Source organism: Schistocerca nitens, chromosome 2, assembly GCF_023898315.1.
Source record: "Schistocerca nitens isolate TAMUIC-IGC-003100 chromosome 2, iqSchNite1.1, whole genome shotgun sequence".
NCBI classification, from domain to species: Eukaryota; Metazoa; Arthropoda; class Insecta; order Orthoptera; family Acrididae; genus Schistocerca; species Schistocerca nitens.
In genome coordinates, this window is record NC_064615.1 from 579,838,843 (window position 1) to 579,862,853 (window position 24,011).

At 42.9% G+C, this 24,011-nt stretch overlaps 1 protein-coding gene across 4 annotated transcripts in view; it reads right to left on the reverse strand.

The window, feature by feature from the left end:
* Positions 1-24,011, reverse strand: part of LOC126236636 (glycerol kinase-like) — a 280,730-nt gene that overhangs the window by 107,670 nt on the left and 149,049 nt on the right. The window contains exon 1 of one of the 4 annotated variants that reach the window (XM_049946088.1): positions 13,091-13,159. The exons of the other annotated variants lie outside the window; for them this stretch is intronic. The gene's annotated coding sequence lies outside the window, so the exon portion shown is untranslated. Of the gene's footprint in view, positions 1-13,090; positions 13,160-24,011 lie in introns of those variants that run through there. 4 annotated transcript variants of the gene reach the window in all.

A 24,011-nucleotide genomic window follows, 5' to 3' on the forward strand; every position in this document is an offset into this window, starting at 1 on the left:
GTGTACAGAAAGAACAGCGCGTCAACATCAAATTTTGTTTCAAACTAGGAAAATCTGCAAGTGAAACGTTTGTAATGTTACAACAAGTGTACGGCGATGATTGTTTATCGCGAACACAAGTGTCTGAGTGGTTTAAACGATTTAAAGATGGCCGCGAAGACACCAGTGATGGCAGATCATTGTCAGCAAAAACTGATGCAAACATTGAAAAAATCGGTAAACTTGTTCGATAAGATCGCCGTTTAACAATCAGAGCAGTGTCTGAGTTAACAGGAGTTGACAAGGAAAGTGTTAGGCAGATTCTTCATGAAAGTTTCAATATGAACAAAGTGTGTTCAAAAATGGTTCCAAAGTGTCTCACAATTGAACAGAAGGAACGCCGAAGAATGATTTGTTCTGACATCCTGGAAAACATTGAAAGTGATCCCACCTTCTTACAAAATGTTATTACTTGCGATGAATCGTGGTTTTTTACTTACGATCCCGAAACTAAACGCCAATCGATGCATTGGAAAACTCCTGGTTCTCCACGACAAAAAAAAGCACAAATGTCAAAATCGAAATTCAAGGCAATGATGATTTTTTTTTTTGACATCAAAGGGATTGTGCACATTGATTGGGTATCAGAGGGACAAACTGAATCAGCATTACTACATTAGCGTCCTGGCTACCCTACGTGAGCGAATACGGAGAAAACGGAACGATTTGTGCAGAAAAAGTCATGGATCCTTCACCAACACAATGCCCCAGCTCACAGTGCGTTGTCAGTGAAGACGTTTTTGGCAAAACACAACATTCCCATCTTAGATCATCCACCCTACTCACCTGATTTGGCCCCCTGTGACTTTTTTCTTTTCCCTAAAGTCAAGTCAGCTTTGAAAGGAACTAGATTTGAGACTGTTGAAGCAGTAAAAGAAAAAGCGACGGAAGTAATGTATGGACTTAACGAAAATGATCTGCAGCTGAATTTAGTCCGCAGCGCGTTGTCGTGCGGTAGCGTTCTCGCTTCCCGCGCCCGGGTTCGATTCCCGGCGGGGTCAGGGATTTTCTCTGTCTCGTGATGACTGGGTGTTTTGTGATGTCCTTAGGTTAGTTAGGTTTAAGTAGTTGTAAGTTCAAGCGGACTGATGACCATAGATGTTAAGTCCCATAGTGCTCAGAGCCATTTGAACCTGAATTTCTTTGGGATTTATTAGAGATCTGTCGATAATTTTTTGCTACGTAGTCGTTAAGACCACATGCATTATCACCCTACAGCCAAACTCTTTTCATTCAGCATTTCCCTATATATAGATCTAGGCTCCGTTTTTACACCTGTTATGCAACACTCTCTTTAACTGTTTCTTTACAGTAGTGCATACTATGAAGGGTCCCTCCCATCATGAACTACTCTACTAGAAACGTATCTGTCAAATGCATAACCGACTATTCTTTTTAACTTGAGCCACAGATCTTCATGTTATCGTCCAGAGCTAAATGGTTACTTATTGAGACATGACACTACTGACCCTTTATCTCGTTTGCTGAAATTCTGGTAGTGACCCACCGTACAGTTAGCGGTTCAAACATGAATATTCTTATTTGGATATTAGCACGAAAGACTATTCTCCGCCTACGCCGTAATTCGGTCCAATATTACATAGGGAAGTTAAGATTTGAACCCGGCCGATAATGATATCTTTAGAGGCAAAGTTTAAGATCCCCGAACGGAGATTTAGATTCCGCTCTTCTCCAATAAAATATCAACTCTGTTTCACTTTGTCTCTACTATTGATTCGTTTTGGAAATCATAGTAGCAGGTATTTCTCGTAGTGGCTGAGTCTGATTGCATCGTTTATGAAAATAGGTACTTCTATGAGGAGTAGACTTTCGGGCGTGAAATTTACAGAATGTGTGATATTTAGGTTTGCTCGTCAGATCTAAATGAACGTACCAAGAACTTTACTTCACACTATTTTTTTTCAAGAGCCAACGCCATTCGGAATAAATAATGGTTTCATGGGAAGGTCTAGCTATTGAAATATTAGCTCTCTAATCAGTATAGTCTCGCCACTGCCGTCGTAGACATTTGCTGCTCGCATGAAGAGCAGCTAACGGATTTAAAACCTGGCTTTATTTTTGTATATGTCTTTATGGAAGCGGATATTTTGGTGAACTGACCTTGAGCTGCTATTCGAAGAGCAGTAGGAGGAATATACTGGCACTCTAGCACAACGACCGCTAATGTTGAATCACATGGCAAAGCTGTCTATCTCCGGCATGCGTAGCCAGATCCTTGGCTTTCTAGGGAACCGCTCTAGCGACTGAGCCATCCGCGCATGCCTCACTGCCAGACGCAACAGCCTAATCTACGAGCATCCACTCTCCCTCACTAGTCGAATAGCTCGACTGGGAGTGTGTTGCTCTGCCGTTAGTACCAATCACGATCACAGTTTTAATTGTCAATTACTTCACTAAAATATATCATTTACCCTGACGACGGGCGATCACCTATTTCGTGGCTGAAGATGCAAAATTGCGTGCGCGCGCCGGCCGGAGTGGCCGTGCGGTTCTAGGCGCTATAGTATGGAACCGAGCGACCGCTACGTCGCAGGTTCGAATCCTGCCTCGGGCATGGATGTGTGTGATGTCCTTAGGTTAGTTAGGTTTAATTAGTTCTAAGTTCTAGGCGACTGATGACCTCAGAAGTTAAGTCGCATAGTGCTCAGAGCCATATTTTGCGCGCGCGCGTGCGCGCGCACACACACACACACACACACACACACACACACACACACACACACACACACACACACACACACACAGAGAGAGAGAGAGAGAGAGAGAGAGAAACCTTGTACCTCTTCTCAGCGAGATAGTGGCGGGTGCTGCCCACCGAACCGCTGAGAGAACTGACGACTCGACTCCGGGTCCGTCAGGAGAGGTGAAAACGGTGCCTAGTGCAACTATTGACAGCCCTATTGAGACTGTCTCGGACCTGACGCCCGTAGTGGCGGTACCGCCGGCGGCGACTAGTGCGCCTGCTGTGGCCAGTGATGTTGTCACTGTAGAACAGATGGAGGTAGTTCTTGCTACCCCACCCCCACCGGCAGATGACGCAAAGTCCCCACGGCGCCGTCATAGGCGCAAGAAGGCGAACCAAGAACAGCAGGCGGAGGAGGAGGGCGTGATACGTCCCCCTCCTGAGAGCAGCAGTGAGGCTGAATCTCAGGCCTCATCAGTTACGCGCTCTGTTTCCGCTGACCGCTCGGACGGTATGCGGAAAACTGCTCGCCAATTAGAAGCACTCATTAGTTCATCACGAGATCAGGGAGCAGTCCCCGCAAAATGCATCACCGCTATCGGAGGTGTTACAAGTCATGCTTGCATGATAGTTGTGTTTAAATGTGCACGTAGGGGAATCATTACGGTAGTGTTAATGTACGTCTGTTTAGTCCCTTTAGGCTTTTAAGTACGATTTAACCGTCTTAGGTTCCGTAAGATTAAAACATTCGAATCCAGGCTCAAATGATCACACACAGTTAGTTGCTACCCTGTCGCTATTGGAACTGCGTCTGAAACGAATCGATTGAAATTAGAATGATAGATACAGTTATCACACATATTGGGATCTACTGTAAATATTAACGCGTACACGTAGCACAAAAACAAAGATTAAGTCGCATAGTGCTCAGAGCCATATTTTGCGCGCGCACACACACACACACACACACACACACACACACACACACACAGAGAGAGAGAGAGAGAGAGAGAGAGAGAGAGAGAGAAAATTATTCAAACCGACAGTGTTAGTGTGCGATCCTTCTTTACAATTACTTTATTGGCATATCTCATAATTTTTTTTCGCATACAACTTTCAAAACGGCGTGCAACTATTGATCCTTGTGTCTGATATTAAGGACAAATATACAATTGAAAACATTAATACCTATCGTAATATATGTGTCACTATTGCAAGACTTCTCAAAGAAATGTGCTTAACCAATAACAAGAATAAACAGCACACTATAAGACTGTATCACACACGTTCTGCGAATGCCGAGGAGACGAGTATTCCGAAGCAGATTTTGCGTTGCGGTCCTTTAGGAAAAAGCTGTGGCGGAGTCACTGGGGACAAGATGATACAAAAACTTTGAACGAGCTATCCATGTATAAGAACACTTAGCAAGCCAGATGGAGAAAGCGTTCAAACGTCGTTTTACAATAACTTAGACTGATAGGGGTGCTGTGTACTTCTTTTAATTTCCTGCAATATATCTGTTGTGTAAACTTTTTTCGGGTTTGTACATCTGTTACCGCAGTGAATCATTTCCAAAGCCAAAGTGTCTGAGCGCTCCTCATACTTTTCAGATTAACACTTCACTGATTCCGAAGCAAGTAGTCCAGGTTAATCGACACACGACCTCTAGTTCACGTTGATGCCGCCTCTAACATTGAAATTTCCTCTGTTCAGTAATGTTGAGAGTCCACGTGTTTCTTCAGGTACCCCATATCCAGCTGACGCCGCTCATTGAAATTATATGCGGCAGAGGTACCAAATTCCGGGGTAGTTGATCACTGCGTTTCATCGGCTGTTCTCAATAGCCCCAAACATTTTCTACAGAATTACGGTTGGACGATTCACTGCACCAATCTAAGTATTACAGGGTCCCTAACTATTCGTCAAACCAGAAACGTATGCGTGTAGCCATGTGAATATGGATGCTGTTCTCTTAACCTTAGTAAATGAGAACTAAATAACAATAAAATGTCACGCTAACAAACGTACAGCGCCGGTCATCGGTAAAAAATACGGTTGCAGTACTGTAAGACAGAGCGAAAAGCTGTGACTATGCTATTAATTGAATGGTGTTAAATCTAAAGATCTCAGTAGACACCTGACGCCTCGTTGGCCCATACGTCATCCATAAAATGACTCATCGAGGAGCGATCGTATATCTCGATCGTAGTGAAATGGTTTAATGTCACAGTGAAAAAAGCAATGTCGTTCTTCATTAAGTTGGTGGGCACTTGGTACAGTATTTTCTTGAAACATGAATAATTCACTTGATATACTATTTCAATATATGACGTCATCTATCTCAGACATACTGTGCCAAAATGATTAACCCGTTATTCTACCACCGTTTTTTTTTATATAGTTCCACGCATCAATCTGTAAAAACTTAACACAGGATCGCTTTATTTTCCGTCCGTCCTTTTCTCATAAATGTATAAACATATCAAGTTCAAATTTATGTCACATACTAAGGAGTATGGTCCCTTGGAGGTGCAAAAAATTTTAAGCTTATAAGACACTTCAATCAAAAGATAAGACCATTTATGTCACATATTTTGATATTCGAAAACTCATCAAAACATACGAGGTGCTTCCCGTTTACCTAGAATCATGAAATTTGGCAACGCAAGGTATAACTAAAGGAAAAGAACCGAAAATTGCTAATTTGTAATCATACCACACCAAGCAAATGTTTTGCCATTTTTCATCCGTCTTTTATGACTTACCTTTTAAGACAAATTTTTCGTCGGCGTATCAGGTTCAAATTTACGTTACGTGGTCCCTTAGCGGTGTGAAAAATTTAAGTCAAGTCAATTCAATCAAAAGATTCCTGTACGGTACTTCCCGATGACCTAGACTCAAGAAATTTTTGGCAAGAAGCAAGGCTTCACAGTATGCTTACAGAAAATCTAAAATTCGTTAAATTGTAATTATACCACATAAAAATATATTTTGCCTTTTGAACATACATTGCGTTCATCACCCGTCAAAAGCGTGATAGACGAACATTAGGCTACTGCATGTAAACACAAACTGTAAGCTTGTAGTCAAGTTTTGGTAAGTAAGTAAAAATGTTTTATTACATCTTCTCCCTCTACATTACAAACCGAAGTTCCCAGTTTGCATCTTTCTGTATGTCCTGGCTAGTCTGACGAGTAGAGATTTGGATACCGACTTTGAATTCCCAGTATCGATAACGATAACAGCCAAAAGTCGGTGAGAACCTTGACTCTCAGGATTACATTATTAAATCTGTACGGAACCTCCAGTTAGCGACTCCTACTCGCACTTGGCTAATTCAGCGTACATAAAGGCTGATAAGGCACGAAGGTATACGTTGGTTACAAACCAGTTTAGCTATCATTTATTCTCTCAGCTACTGAAGCTGTGTATTTTAAGCATAAACCATTTGTGACTTACCTTTTGACTAAATCAAGTATATTAAAAAATTTATTGTTAAGGCTTTTTAGTTAAGCAGATTTTTACTTCAGTAGAAAACAATAAAACGGTAAAACCTTGCATAAAGAGGGCGATAGGTTTCTTTGTCCAAGTTGCGCCAAAAACCCTCCGCAAAGCAATAAACAAACATTCCTGAGAGAAAAGACGCTCTAGAAATTACTTTTGCATTGCATACAGGCAGATAAACATTTCTAACATTGTGACAGCTACGCTTAAAATTTCTTCAGAAGCGTTAGTCTGTCCTACGTGCTTCGATGGGCACAATACTCATCAATTTCCATACGTCGGGAAAATTGGAAGAAAGCTACAAATCACGGAAACCTGAAGCGTTCTACAGGTACGTTGATTATGTTGTAAGCATGTCAGTAAGACGGCAGCTGGGCGCCTTATTTGTCTTCTGCCATTCTACGAGCACCAACTTCGTCAACAGCGTTGACCCATCACACGACGAACTGAAAGCAATATGAGCTGACAGAAATCGTTAAAAGTTGGTCCTTCCGTCGTTCTTTGACTGCGGCCACAATTTCTGACCACGGGTTCGACATACAACAGCTGCAGCTAACAAAAGAACGTTTGCACAACTGGTCACGAATTTGCTAATCTTTCGCTTCAAGTTTTCGAGAAATCGAGCCCTGAAGTGATGAGAATCCGTCGAATATCATACGAAAGCGCCGGGCGTCATGCAGTAGACCATAAGTCAGCCCGAAATGCGTTAAAATCACAACATTTTCTTTCTTTTGTTTAAATCGTGCGTCGATTCAGTGAATTATCTTTCTTCGGAAAGGAATAATAATAATAATAATAATAATAATAATAATAATAATTACAGCGACTCTGGTATAAACCAGTTAAACTGGTCTCAATGGTTCTCAGCACACTAGGAGCACTACCGAAAGATATTAAGTGCGCACTTGGAAACCATTCACTCTGCTCCATCTGCTAACTGCAAAAGACAATTTACTGCTGTCTGCGAGTATTATCCGCTTAACATCAAGAACTCTAGACGCTTGCGGAGTGTCTGAATAATTATAAAATACGAATCCAGGACAATAAACTTTCAAATTTGCTGTGTTTGCTGTTACAGATAGCGAGCAAACTCCTGATTCCTTACAGACTCCAACTCTCGTACATATATAAAACAGCTTCAAACGTCTGATTGATGGTTCAAATGGCTCTAAGCATTGTGGGACTAAACATCTGAGGTCATCGGTCCCCTAGATTTAGAAACTACTTAAACCTAACTAACCTAAGGACATCCATGCCCGAGGCAGGATTCGAACCTGCGACCGTAGCAGCAGCGCGGTTCCGGACTGAAGTGCCTAGAACCGCTCGGCCACAAAGGCCGGCAAACGTCTGATTACTGTACAAATTAGTCGATAAGTTAAACATTTGACATTAAGCACGCAAGTGCGAAAGAATTTAGGAAAGGTTTGAAATTATACTTAAAATTTGTTTGAAGTTGCTAAGTCCTATCAAGAAACATCGGACGAATATAGTCTGCGTGATTTTCGTTCCATTTTAAGCAAAAGCAAGTTTTTCACGCAGCTCAATGATAATAACGTTTATGACTATGTGTCGTACAATTATATAGTTTTGGAGGTTCTTTCCGTGGTATATGTGGATGCTGTCTGCATACTGCGTTGCAAAAGCAAATACAGTTGGTTGTAAAAAAGCAATAAATTAAAACCTCACGTGTGATGAAGTTTTACTGCACCAACAGTGCAGTGTAGTAAGCGATAAAGTTTTCCATTCATCATTTTGTGTGTTTGGGTGGAGGGGGGGGGGTGTAAGCAGAAAAAAAGTTTGGTAAAGATTTGAAATTGTGTGTAAAGTTTGTTGGAAATCGCTAAGTGCTCTCATTCTCAAATACTGGATGAATAAAGCCCGGGTATTTGTGGGTCGTCAGTTAAGCTGTCTCAAGACGAACACAGATATATGTCTTATTGTTTTAACCTTTTAATGTAAGATTAGAATAGCATTTTAAATTATATTAATTCGTCCAAGCAACCTGCGACTAGTTCTGATTTCCAGGACAGTCTGTTAGTTATATGGATATACAAGGTGGTCCATTGATAGTGACCGGGCCAAATATCTCACGAAATAAGCATCAAACGAAAAAACTATAAAGAACGAAACTTGTCTAGCTTGAAGGGGGAAACCAGATGGCGCTATGGTCGGCCCGCTAGATGGCGCTGCCATAGGTCAAACGGATATCAACTGCGTTTTTTGACGTAGGAACCCCCATTTTTTATTACATATTCGTGGAGTACGTAAAGAAATATGAATGTTTCAGTTGGACCACTTTTTTCGCTTTGTGATAGAGGCGCTGTAATAATCACAAACGTATAAGTATGTGGTATCACGTAACATTCCGCCAGTGCAGACGGTATTTGCTTCGTGATACATTACCAGTGTTAAAATGGACCGTTTACCAATTGCGGAAAAGGTCGATATCGTGTTGATGTATGGCTATTGTGATCAAAATGCCCAACGGGCGTGTGCCATGTATGCTGCTCGGTATCCTGGACGACATCATCCAAGTGTCCGGACCGTTCGCCGGATAGTTAAGTTATTTAAGAAAACAGGAAGTGTTCAGCCACATGTGAAACGTCAACCGCGACCTGCAACAAATGATGATGCCCAAGTAGGTGTTTTAGCTGCTCTCGCGGCTAATCCGCAAATCAGTAGCAGTCAAATTGCGCGAGAATCGGAAATCTCAAAAACGTCCGTGATGAGAATGCTACATCAACATCGATTGCACCCGTACCATATTTCTATGCACCAGAAATTGCATGGCGACGACTTTGAACGTCATATACAGTTCTGCCACTGGGCACAAGACAAATTACGGGACGATGACAGATTTTTTGCACTCGTTCTATTTAGCGACGAAGCGTCATTCATCAACAACGGTAACGTAAACCGGCATAATATGCACTATTGGGCAACGGAAAATCCACGATGGCTGCGAGAAGTGGAACACCAGCGACCTTGGCGGGTTAATGTATGGTGCGGCATTATGGGAGGAAGGATAATTGGCTACCATTTTATCGATGGCAATATAAATGGTGCAGTGTATGCTGATTTCCTACGTAATGTTCTACCGATGTTACTACAAGATGTTTCACTGCATGACAGAATGGCGATGTACTTCCAACATAATGGATGTCCGGCACATAGCTCACGTGCGGTTGAAGCGGTATTGAATAGCATATTTCGTGACAGGTGGATTGGCCCGCACGTCCACCGGATCTAAAGTCCTCGGATTTCTTTCTGTAGGGAAAGTTTGAGGATATTTGCTATCGTGATCCACCGACAACGCCTGACAACATGCGTCAGCGCATTGTCAATGCATGTGCGAACATTACAGAAGGCGAACTACTCGCTGTTGAGAGGAATGTCGTTACACGTATTGCCAAATGCATTGAGGTTGACGGACATCATTTTGAGCGTTTATTGCATTAATGTGGTATTTACAGGTAATCACGCTGTAACAGCATGCATTCTCAGAAATGGTAAGTTCACAAAGGCACATGTATCACATTGGAACAATCGAAATAAAATCATCAAACGTACCTACGTTCTGTATTTTAATTTAAAAAACCTACCTGTCACCAACTGTTCGTCTAAAATTGTGAGGCATATGTTTGTTACTATTACAGCGCCATCTATCACAAAGCGAAAAAAGTGGTACAACTAAAACATTCATATTTCTTTACGTACTACACGAATATGTAATACAAAATGGGGGTTCCTATTTTTAAAAAACGCAGTTGATATCCGTTTGAACTATGGCAGCGCCAGCTAGCGGGCCAACCATAGTGCCATCTGGTTTCCCCCTTCACGCTAGACGAGTTTATAGTTTTTTGTTTGACGCTTATTTCGTGAGATATTTGGCCCGGTCACGATCAATGGACCACCCTGTATATTATAATAATCACTGTGGTACATTCCTAGCGATGCATGATCAAGATATAATGCGGAATCATGTTGAAGCAATCTTTTATTTATCAACAAATTCATGCACCCATCGCAATGATGTCAGGCCTGGCAATAACTGCCTTGATTAACGTACACTGCACTTGCGATACATGAATGGATGTACAGATAAATGAATGTTCATCATTACTACTCATTATCTCTCGACTAGCTGAGTACCCGGCATTGCGCGGGTTATTTATTACAATTTTCTATTGGTCCAACCCCTTCCTTCCCCTTCTCAGTGTCCATCTCCACCTACTCCAGCCCCCTCTCTCTGTCCATCTGCTCCTTTTCCCCTGTTCCATCTCCCTCTTGTCTCCCTATCAATACCCTCCTCTCTCTGTCCATCTCGTCCTCCCCCTCTCCCTGTTCATCTCCTCCCCTGTCCATTTCCTCTCCCCATCTGTCTGTTCATCTCCCCCTCCCCATCTCTCTGCCTGTTTCTTCCTTCCCCTGTCTCCGTCCAACCCATCATCTTTCCTTTCTCTGCCCATCTCCTCGCCCCCCCCCCTCCTCTCTCCAAATTATCACACTCACCCCAATAGGGGAGGCTGGTGGTTCTTACCCCCACCGTATTTCTTTCCAAATTGCAATTAATGCGTGTACCAAATTTGAATGAAATCGTTCCATGGGGTTTGGAACGAGATTTTTACCCGTGGCTTTCCCACATACGCACGTATGAAATATATTTCACACATATTTAACATATTTCACCCGTATGTCTAGCGAATTTCGTCCTGCAGTTTCATTTTTTGGCAGCTCAACGTTTATCAAACGTATCTTCTGAGCTGTACGCTGTGTAACGATACAATTTTGCAGGCACATCCAGTGGTATATATGCCTGCAGTCTGCGACATGTACTGTGAATAGAATTAGTAGTAAAGAAGAAATAAATTCAAACGTCATGCACGATGCGGAAGTTCCTCATGCATATCAGTGTTTATGACGTCATACGTCGAAACTAAGTGTCGTGAAGTAATTTTTCTGGTACATTCAGTGGTATATGTGAATACTGCCTGCAAAATGTGCCACGAATGCAGATAATAACTTAAAATGTCATGCATCATGGGACAGTTTTACCGGATGAACAGTAATATTGTAGCATGCAGTAAACTCTTTTCCTTTCGTCGTTTTATGCGGGTCATTGCGGGAAAAAGTTTCGTTGTTGTTGTTGCTGCTGCTGTCTTCAGTACAGCAACTGTTTTTTCATCCCTACTCCCCCCCCCCCCCCCCCGATAGGTGGGTAGTTCTTACCCGAACAGTGATTCCTTACAGACAGTAAAGAACATGCGTACCAAGTTTGGTTGAAGTTGGTCGAGTGGCTTAGGAGGCTATGTGAAACATACATTACATACATTAGTACGTACATTCATTTTTCCTGAGGTTGTACGATTCTGTGTAATATTCGGTAAAATTGGTAAAAACTGTAACTGATGAGAGTAAACCGCAATTCTTTTAGTATGCCGCATCAGCTGGTTGCGTTAACATCGGCGCTAAGCCGTTGGCGCTATCGTGTGGTTTTCAACAGGCTCGTAAATCTCTGAACCTCGATTTCACCTCAGCACGTCATATTAGAGCAGCATTCGTTTCATATTGGTATGCACTACAACCGTGCGAAATATGAGTAAAATTGGTGACCCGTTGGTTCTATCTACCTCTTGCTTGAAGTGGAGCCATGCAGTCGGGATGCGCCCACCACTCACCTGTATGTGCCGTTAATTTCTGCATGCAGTTTGACCTCGCTCTAGTTTAAAACCTTAGGAAGAGAAATGTCATCGAGTACTCTTTGCAGAAGGTTTCATGGGCGCGTGGTTTGCGTACAAGACGACCAGGCACACGTCAAATAATCTAACCCTGCGCTATTCCATTTATTTGCTCCTTGAGACACTCAGTTCTTATTCCGAATGACCACGCCGCGATGCCCATATCCAGATCTGCGATTTCAGTAACCATTTCGGGCGAAAACAACCACGGCCTTCATTACGTTTAGGTCGATTCGCTTGCTATTCGCCTGATACTTTTAACTCGACTGCACGTGAAACTCACAGTATTCATTACTTTCTCCCTTTCTTTGCTGCAGCATGAGGTTTCTTACTGAGTTCTTTCAGGACTTCAGCAATAGAAGAATCGCCACAACATGAAACTTGCTATGATAAAAAAAAAAAAAAAACACACACACACACACACACACACACAGCGGCACGTGATTGCTGGGGTTGGCAAAAAAAAAAAAACCGGTATTTTACTTCCGAATAGCCGATATTTTCCGGTATTTGTTTGGTCTCTGTTATAACGGGTGTTTTTATTGTTTACTGATAACCGAGCAAAAAACCGAAAAATCAATTAGCTACAGCAGCAGTACTATTTTTTGTTTTTAAATAAACATTTTTTTAAAAAAAAGGAGTAATTTTTATTCGTAAAATTTGCACTGGTTTGAAATATTGCGTTATTACAGAAAACTGGAAAACTGATCAACGCTATTTTAACAACAATACCAGGAGAAACTAGCAACTAACATATGGCATCAGTATTGGAACAGCATTGCTGATACTGTCGTGTCCCTGTTGCTGTGTGTCGAGGTTTAACGTACGCACGTACGTGCAATGTGCAAAACTTGTCTTCCACCTAGTCCGTACAGTAGTCTGTGAATATTTACAACGGTGAGTGTGTGTGTGTGTGTGTGTGTGTGTGTGTGTGTGTGTGTGTGTGTGCGCGCGCGCGCGCTGTATCACAGGATTCTGAAGCATGCTATTTACTACAAACATTGGCATCATAAACACAAACCTACAATGTAAATGCATAATACCTAGTGGCTACCTCACAACAGTGTTCACAAAATAATACAACGAATGCGCTTTAGAAAAATACCTTTGAGTAGGAAACCTGTGTAGTAGGAGTATCGCGGGCTGGCCCGAGCACGAGACAGGTAGCGGCGTAGCGGTCAGCTACCACCGCAGCGAAGGTTTTCCGTTTCACATGAGGCCGGGGACGGCCCGCAGCGCTCAGCATGCCGAGACAGCGGGAAATGACGCACACGTTACTGATGCGGCGACATCCACACTCAAGGCTATGCACCTGCCGCTCTAGGCTCGATTGTCTGAACAGCTGCCGACAGCCAAGATCAGGCGGAATCATTCAGCTTACGTTTGACAGTCCACGCGAGAAACCTCTTTGTTTCTCACTGTCATCTACTTTCCTTTTCTTATGCATATCTTGTATATTAACTATTCCGCAGGTACTGTACGTCGTTTTGTTAACTAGGCGTTGCAGCCACAGGTAAGCGACCAAATGAGATGATCACCTGAGACAGCAGGATGCATAATGGAAATTAAGTGCTTTTTCAAAATGGCTCACTCATCCGACTTCTTAACACCACATTTTCTGCAAAAATGAAGATAAAAATAACTTACAAACAGTACTGCGATGTTTTCGTTTTTAAAAGAACCATCCGATGTACATTTTACATTCATGCACAGACAAGCGGTACTTTTTATAATTACACTGAAGGTCAAACCTTTCATTTACTTTTCACAAATGTTCAGTGTGCCCTCAAACTGATGCACTTACAATATAGGTACCATACTAAAGCTCTTCCAACAAATTTGGGAGCAAATCTGGTGTGACTGCATTCACTGCTGTTGCTATGCGACGTTGCGGTACACCAGAAGTTATCGGAAGGGTAAGCATGTATAAACGGAGTCTCTCACAAGCCCACGTCCAAAAAACCACAGACCGCGAGATCGGAAATATTCGGGGGGGGGGGGGAGGGGGGGGTAAGTGGTGCAGTGTAAGATCCGTATGAACCTTAGGTCAATTTATCGTAGAAACAGTTGTTAAGAAATGCTACAACATGCAGGTACCAGTTTAATGGTGCTCCATGCTGTTCAAGGAAATATTTGGCATGTTTTCGTAATTGTGGAAAAAGTCACATCAACATATCCAAGTACCTGATTCCTGTAAGCATCTTTTCCGCAGAACAGAATGGGACGTAAATCTTTTCTCAGGAAACGGAGCAACACACAATGTTTTGGAGAGTCGTGTCCGACCTCTGTATGTGACTGCAGTGTTCCCCCCATTCTTGCGCTGTGCACTGCACTTAGTCACTTAAATGCAACATAGCCTTATCAACAAACACTAAATTTTAAAAGAATTTGTTCGCTTCAAATTCCACACTCAGAATGAGTTCAGTAAACTCTATATGTTGTTTATCACCTTCATCAAGGACATTATACAACTGAATCCTGTATGAAACTTACTGACAGACAAACTGTGTCCCGGACCGGAACTCTAATCAGGGACCTTAGTCTTTGCGGGCAAAGGTCCCGTGTTAGAGTTCCGGAGCGGCACACAGTTTTAATCTGCCAATAAGTTTCATACCAGCGCACACTCCGCTGCAGAACGAAAACACGTTCCAGGAACCCTGTGTAGCTTGAAACACAAACGTAGCCACAAAACAGTTCAGCCCGACACATGAGGATGGTAACCTTAGCCGTGTTGTAGGGTTCGATCGAAGGGAAAGCTTAAGACGTTACAACGCAATTATATCCAGATATTCTTTGACAAAGGATGCTATTTATTCGCACAGTACCTCATTGTGACTTTCCGACGTGCCAGATATATCGACATTGTAGTTGCTGTCATATCGCACAGCTATTACAAGAGGCTGGCGACTTTTTCGATTCGAGCACACGTGCATTTTCCAGATTGAGATTTTTTTCACAATTTTGGGAAAATATTTTTCTGTGGAAACTTTTGGGGAAGGAAATTTCGGTACAGAGGAAACTGGGGAAGTATTTTATCTTTTACTACTAATGTCACCTCTGATATTTTAGTTCAAACAACACATACTTAGTTTTCTAGGTATCCGCTAGATGTAGCTTCCTCCAAATGGGGGAGACGTTAGTTTCGCCACGCTGATACCTCTCCGTGACATCACTACACGCCCAGTTTCGACCGTTTGGAATTCCATCGACTTTCGTGAACATATCGAGTTCTGGGGTGACGCCATATTGGATTTCCTTGTCTTGACTGAAGCTTTTATTTCGTGGATTTTATAACATATGTCCTATGAATATATGCTGTTTCAAATACTGAGGATCTCTCGGAATCGCGACGGTATTGGTATGATTTGTCGTAATTAATGGAAGATAACGACAATGGTTCAAATGGCTCTGAGCACTATGGGACTCAACTGCTGAGGTCATTAGTCCCCTAGAACTTAGAACTAGTGAAACCTAACTAACCTAAGGACATCACAAACATCCATGCCCGAGGCAGGATTCGAACCTGCGACCGTAGCGGTCTCGCGGTTCCAGACTGCAGCGCCTTTAACCGCACGGCCACTTCGGCCGGCGAAGATAACGACAGATCAGCGGTTAACAGCCCTCAGAAGGTGTAAGTCAAAACACAGAAACGGATTTTGTGTGTTCACAGATAGAGAGTGGTGTCGAAGTGCGAAGTGAGACATAGGTGGTGCGCTAGTGGTAAATCAATAGAACAATGAAAAAAGCTTGAAATATGCAAATGTGGTGTCCCTAGAGCAGGATTTTTTGTTTTTCTGGTCAGACGATTGTTTTTGTATACAAATTTAAAAATTATCCTTATGTACAATAATTTTGTGCTACATACGATAATTTGACAGCTCTAAACGCACACTTCCACCTCTTCAATCTTCTAACACTGATAACATATAACAGTTTACAGTAGGTAGGTTTATGATATTTGAGGAAAAGTTGGCGAAATTGGGGAATTTTTTGGTCTGTTTTGGGGGAACTTCGTAAACTCAATCTGGAAACGCTGGTTTTTCAAGTCAGCTGAAAGATGTCCTTTGACAAGTGGGAAGTCGAGCGCGAGACAGTTGATCTAGTATGATACGACGCAAGGAGAGATAGGCTCAGGGCCTGGCCGTTTCGAGAGCATTATTTCCATACAAGCGACTTATAATTTGGCACCAGCCCCTCCCCCTTTTCCTTGCACACTTTCACCTGTCTCAGTTCACGCCGCTTACTATGATACACACTGTAGACTAATCTTGTAGTTTGGTGCCACTGGCGCCCCTGTCAACTTGGCGCCCCATGCGGTGGTTTGTGTCGCTTAGGCCTCAAACCGGCCCTGATAGACAAGCGCCAGTTTTAATTCCCAGCCACAATTTGTATACAGGGAATAACAAACAATGAGGTGACAAAAGTCATGGGATAGCGATCTGCACATATAAAGATGGCTGTAGTAATGCATACAGAAGATACGAGGGTGAGTCAAATGAAAACCTTAAATTTGTAATAAATCGAAATTACGCGCCGTTATCCTGTAAATTGGTAAGCGTGCTACAAACAGCGTACAGAAAGGCCTGTGGGTGGCATCATAGTGCAGATGCACACATACCGTCGCAGTATCAGTATAAAGATGGCCGCCCCACTTGCGACTTGCACCAGGGAAGAACAGCATTCTGTTATTCGGTTTTTGCGTAGTGGAGGTGTGAAACCTATTGAAATTCATCGACGAATGAAGGTTCAGTACGGTGATGCATGTTTGCAACAGCAGCAAGTCTACGAATGGAGAAGGAAGTTCGCAAATGGTGAGACTTCAGTGGAAGATGCTCCTCGGCCAGGTCAGGCACAACGAGTTGTGACTCCACAGAACATTGCAGCAGTTGAAGCCACAGTGAAGGAAAACTGCCGAGTGACACTGAATGACACTGCAGCATGTTTACAGATTAGTCATGGGTCAGCACACCACATTGTGCATGATGTGCTCCAGTTTCACAAAGTGTCTGCAAAATGGGCGCCACAGCAACTGACTCCTGAAATGAGAGAACGACGTATTGATGCTTATGAAGAACTACTTCTGCGCTTTGAACGAGAAGGTGATTGCTTCCTTGCAAGAATCGTTACTGGGGACGAAACCTGGGTTCACTTCCACCAACCAGAAACGAAGAGAGTGAGCAAGGAATGGCACCATTCCTCATCACCAAAACCAAAGAAGTTTCGAACAGAACTATCAGCAGGAAAGGTTATGCTGACTCTCTTTTGGGACGAAAAAGGCGTCATTTTGGAGCATTACATGCCTAGAGGGACCACTGTCACCAGTGCATCATACACAGATATCCTAAAAAATCATTTGCGGCCTGCAATCAAATCAAAGCGGCGTGGATTGCTGTCAGCAGGTGTCCTTTTGCAACATGACAATGCAAGGCCCCACACTGCCCGTACAACAGTTGCAACAATCAGACCTGCATTTTGAGTGTCTTCCTCATCCACCATACTCATCAGACCTTGCCCCCAAGTGATTTCCATATGTTTGGACCACTCAAAGACGCAATGGGAGGAAAGAGTTCCTTTCTGATGAAGAGGTACGCCACGCAGTGCATAAGTGGTAGCGCAGACTACCAAAAGAATTTTTTTCTAAGGGAATTTATGCACTTTGTAAGCGCTCGAGGACTTGCATTGAGCGTGGGGGAGATTATGTTGAAAAGTGATACAGCTTTGTACCACTTCTGCACAATAAATAATATTTTAAAAAATATTTAAGGTTTTCATTTGACTCACCCTCGTATAAATGGGCAGTGCATTGGTGGAGCTGTCATTTGTATTCAGGCGATTCACGCAAAATGGTTTCTGACATGATTATGGCCGCACGACGGGAATTAACAGATTTTTAACGCGGAATGGTAGTTGGAGCTAGGCGCATGGGGCACTCAGTTTCGGAAATCGTTAGGAAAATCAATATTCTGAGATACACAGCGTCAAGAGTGTGACGAGAGTACAAAATTTCAGGCGTTACCTCTCACCGATGACAATGCAGTGGACGATGGCCTTCACGTAACGACGAGCAACCTCATTTGCTTAGAGTTGTCAAGTGCTAACACCCAAGCAACACTGCGTGAAATAACCGCAGAAATCAATGTGGGACTAGGTATCCGTTATGACAGTGCCGCGAAATTCGGCGTTTATGGACAAGGGCAGCAGACGACGGACGCAAATGCCTTTGCTAGCAGCACATCAACTGCAGCGCCTCTCCTGGACTCGTGGCCACATTGACTGGATAACTGCAAAACCATGGTCTGGTCAGATGAGACGAGATTTCGGTTGGTAAGAGCTGATGGTAGTGTTCGGGTGTGGCGCGGACCCTACGAAGCCATGGGCCCAAGTGTCAACAAACCATTTAACAAGCTGGTGGTGGCTCTGTAATGGTGTTGGGTGTGTTTACATGGAACGGACTGGGTCCTCTGTTCAAACCGAACCGGTCATAGGCCGGAAATGGTTATGTTCGGCTACTTTGAGACCATTTGCAGCCATTCATGGCCTTTATGTTCCATAACAACCGTGGAATTTTTTTGGATGACAATGCGCCATTCACCGAGCCACAGCTGTTCACGATTGGTTTGAACATTCTGGAAATTTCGAAAGAATGGTTTGGCCACCCAGATCGACGAAATGGGACATAATGGAGGTCAGTGCACAAAATCCTGCACTGTCAACATTTTCGCAATTATGGGCGGCTATAGAGGCAGCATTGCTCAATATTTCTGCAGGGGACTTCCAACGACTTACAGAGTCCATACTATGTCGAGTTGCTGCACTACGTCGGGCAAAAGGAGATTCGACACGACATTAGGAGGTACCCCGTGACTTTTGTCGACCTAGTGTAATTAGCAGAGAAAACTGATTAGAGTGAAATACAATAACAGAAGGAGAAACGTTCCACTGAACATAGATCTAAATGTGTGGTTTCCGGACGCCACCGTCTTCACGATGAAATACTGTACTAGGTAGCACAAATGTACACTTTTCGGTTAATTTTCTGTCTAATTAGACACAAATTTCACCTAAAGTCTACCTTACTAAGAAATATTGCTTCAGCACGTTACACATTACAATTCACGGTACACTCGTATCTGCTACAGGTGGTGTTCCACGTGCCGACCTCACATTTGGAGGCAGTACTGCACTCGTCTCTGCAGTGACTGACGAATTCTTTCAAACACCTCCAGGTTATATCGCAAAATCTTAACAATACTGTGTAATTCGTTCCTCTAGTCCTTCACTTCAGGTCAGGTGGCATTTGAGCTCAATTAGGTGGAGACTTAATCGACTTTCAGCCCTCTCACGTCTCGCTATTAAGTGTGATCCAATAAATATTGGAATCATACAATGTAGACTTTCACGGCCGGTGTTGTCTTCAGTTGAAACTTCCGGGCTGAGAGGCCGTGGTCGATATATAAAATTTTCACCTGACGTTTCGTCTCCATCTGCGGGATACTTCTGAGGTCGTCCGGCTACTGCCACTGAGGCTCCAGGTACTCTAGCATTTATAGAGCGCATAGAGGGCACCACCATTCGTCACGTGATACCGACGGAATACCTGTCTTTGGAAGGCGTCATCATTCTCTATTAAGAGTAATCGATTACTCTTAACCGAGAATGATCAGGAAGTTTTAAAGTCGGACAAAATATGGATGTCGACGTTGCGCGAGCAGAATGACAATCGATTACTCTTAATCGAGAATGACGATGCCTTCCAAAGATAGGCATACCGTCGGCATCACGTGACGAATGGTGGCGCCCTCTATGCGCTCTATAAATGCTTGAGTACCTGGAGCCTCAGTGGCAGTAGCCGGACGACCTCAGATGTCTCCCGCAGATGGAGACGAAACGTCAGGTGAAAATTTTATACATCGACCACGGCCTCTCAGCCCGGAAGTTTCAACTGAAGAAATACTGGAATGTTCAACAGAAAAGGCACGTAACAAAACTGGGACAACAATGTAAGCATAATGAAAGTCTTTATTCAAAAGTAATTATACCAGAGGCCTGAGTACAGCTGTCCCACTGTTTCAAGAGCCGAAGGGTTTCCTGTTCTCAGAATTTCTGTGGCTGTGACAGGAAGCAGTCCTCCACTATATTCTTCGGTTCGTCGCCCGAGTTGAAGCGCTTCCATTTGAGACGATTGTTAGCAGACCAAACTCAATGAAGTCGCAGAACCACATTTTCGGGCTGTACGGCGGATGCTCAAGCTGCCCTCATTTGAACTTAGCCATTATACTCTATGTGACCTTGGAGGCGTGTAGACGCATATCATCGTGGAGTAGAATCACTTCCTTCGTGAGCAGCACAGGTCGTTAGCTCGTGATGAAATTACTTAGGCGACGGAATGTCTTACAGTACCCTTCACTGTTAATGGTTTTTTTATGCTCGAGGAATTCGATAAGTAACCTACCACGGACGACGAAAACGACTGAACACGTTGCCCTCTGAGGGCACAGATTTGAATCTTTTTAGGAGGAGGTGACATACTCACAACAACGCCAGAAACTACATTCCCGTCCCTGGATGTCTCACTATATATCCCAAAACGGCATAATACGCAAATTTCAACCGCTTTGGTGGAAACAACATTCGTATCTTTTCAATGGAACATCCCTCATTTATGTACTAACAAATCTTTATTACAATGTTTATAGCTAAATAAATATTATATGAATCACCTTTGAGCGAATATTTTCACCTGGCACCATTTCATCGATGGAGATGTCAATTTAAATTGGTGCTGTCACCGGTAATCGAACCTAGGTCCACCACGCTATTTCTCTTTCATTTCGCACAAGAATTTATGTTTTGCTTTTCAGTTGCCTAGATAAATTTTGATCATTTTTATCAATTTTCAATTACTTCCGTGACAAATTTTCAAAAATTTAACTACTTTATAGTGAGTTTTCTTCACATGTGACAAACTTACCCAGTTAAACAGTACCTTACATTTACATATCAGTATAAAATTGGAGAATTTTTTGCTTTTGTATTTCTGCTCCACTCCCTCTGATAGAAAGTGCAATAATTTGTAAATTACAAAATTCAAAAAATTTCGCTATAACTATAAAAATAATAGGAATTTTATATTTTCATTCTTTCTACTTAGTCTAATACATAGCACATTTTTGTTGGAGCTAGAACAGTACTTCTAATTCTTTCCGATATCACTAACCGTTTTTGAAGATGTCAGGAATTAATTTAAATGGAAATGAACTGTTTCTTCTTTCAATGCCTAGCAATATGATAAGATTCAGAAATTTATTTCTGTTACAGGTATATTATGTATTTAAAAAAAACTACTATGTCCACGATCTCTAAATATAGATTTATTTTTAAAAGTCTTATCAAGCCGCCAAATGAAGGCAATTAATATCTAGCGTGCGGAGAGGGGCAGCGACGGAGGGGGTAGCAGGGGAAGGGGGGCAGACAGACCAGGAGCCGAAAAATACAGCGCTTCTGTGCAGAAATGTTCAGGAACCGATCCTGGATACACAAAATCAAAACAGAACGGGGCTACATTGAATACTAGTGAGTTAAGAAATGTCTTTAGGAACAAGGAACAGAATGTGGTATCAACACGATGGGTGTCCAGCACATTTTTCGCTGATGGCTAGAAAGGAGTTGCAGAGACAATTCCCAAATCGTTGGATTGGACGCGGAGGAGATGTGTCGTGGTAGGCTCGTTCGCCAGACTTGACACCTCTGGATTTTTTTCTTGTGGGGATTGGTAAAAGACATTCTTTAAAAGACGTTCCAACTATACCTGAAGATATGCGACAGGGAATTGTCAAAGCATGTGCTTCGATAAGTGCCGATGTGATAAGGAATACCACTCAATCCATGATATGAAGATTGCAGCACTGCATTGATACCAATGGTCATCACTTCGAACACCTTCTGTAAATGGAGGTTCATGCCACCTACGTTGACCTTCAAAGACCTAACTGTTACACATCATTGGATTCGTCTCGATAGCCGCTATCAGAAAATAGTTACCAAACTATAGCATTCCAATTGAAAAAATAAAGTTGATCTTCATATCTCTGACACGACCCCACCTAGCACCAAAAACCCAGCGTCATATTGTGGCCCGCGTTGTCCCATGCAACATTTGTCCCACGAACCTTTCAGCTACTATCATACTTTCGGAGTTATTCTAGGTGGCAATAGTTAGTGACTCACCCTATATAATCGAGCTGTATTCAAATTTACACATGATGCCGGATTCGCACTAGACACACGGCTACTACTCTTAAACTTCCGTAGTTTGAGAGTTCAACGTCCCACAACCAAATAACGCCTGAATCCTTAATCAAATGTGTGATCACTAATAACTGAAATAATCGCGGAGTGGACGCTTACAAGGCGCTCCTACGAATCTTTGACTCATACAGTCACGTTCTAGGGACAAAAGTTATTAAAGAAAAGATAACTTCGTATACAAATATTCGAACAATCAAAGGAATATGTTGTTATGGAATTCATATTTTATTCTACACGTTAAGTGAGAAGTACGGTTGCATGATTCGGCCTTTCAGTAATCTACGCACGTTACCGCAAGTATCTTCGTCATTACTGCAAACTGTCTTATCCTCTTCTTCTGGCGACTGCCATTCTACCTTAAAGTCGGCGGCGAAACACACAAACTGAGGGCATGCTAGAACTGGACATGATTCAACTGCTGTACACCCATTTCCGGGGAAGACTGTCTCTGATCGCGTGTTCTGCAGGTTTGGCAACCCGTATTCGGTGGTTATTATTATTATTTTTATTATTATTATTTAGTGGTTGAGGCGTTAAACGACGAGGTCACCAGGGCTCCGCAGACCGCATTCGAGTCATTAGGAAGCAGGATGACACAGTGAACTCATGTGCATGACATTACACGTGGCCGGATCACTGACGAACGTACACAGCCATTGAATGCTACCCGTAACGTTAAGTAACAACCGTCGAGAAGATTCTGAGTAAGAAGAAACATTCAACGTCGCACGACGGACCAGCACAGCATATGCCCTCGTTATAGATCTCGCAACACGCTCTGCGACGCAAATTGTCCTGTCAGACTGTGACATCAGCTTGGAGAGACTGCTATAGATACTAGCCGACCAAGCGGATGCTGCTTCTTGCACAAGAGCAATGCGTGGATCAATGATTGTAATGTCATGCCCACTGTAAGGCGCCCTAGGGAAACTGGAGTAATATTTTGTTTGCAGATGAACGGAAGTTTAGCCTGAAGACATATTTACACTGTCCAGTCAGCTAGCATGGCCTTGGCTCACGTCACAACGCTAACAGTAATGTGGAACGGGGTCCACACAGCAGTTTATGCCCTGTCTGAAGGAGGAGACATGGTAAGAACACGTACGCCACTGCGCATGTTTCCTAGGGGCTATAAGACGACTGTTCCCTACAGACTTGACGCAACAGCATGTTCGTCTTTCTGTTCTCATACGACATGCCGGATGCGCCTTGTTTCGCAGCGCTAGGTTACCTATCCCACAGTACAATTTCGCTTGAGGGCTCGACATATTTTGCAAAATCATATTACCTAAGTATTTATTTTAATTAACAGGCACATACGGTTAAAGTGCTAAATGTACCTGTCACTTCGGAGAACCCAATTTTCTTTCTACTCACATACGTGTACGCCGTATTCTCTTACGACATTTTTCTTGCATACGAGTACAGGTTGCTTGGTCTTTAACTTCTGGAAGACTGTTTTATTCTTTGACGGCGCCGGGAAACAACCGCAAAGGCGGTGCGCAGCGTGCCCCGTTGAAAACCATTGGAGCAATGGAATCTACGCTAGACACCCTAAAACTAAGGAACTGGGAGTAATATCGCGCAACAAAATGACAACTCGGCTGCAAACTCAAACTTGTGATCCTTAGACTTTGCCGGAGAAACCGGTGATTTGCTGTTCTGATTCTATATTACCCACTAACATCGAATGAATTAAGAGGTTTTATCATCCGAAT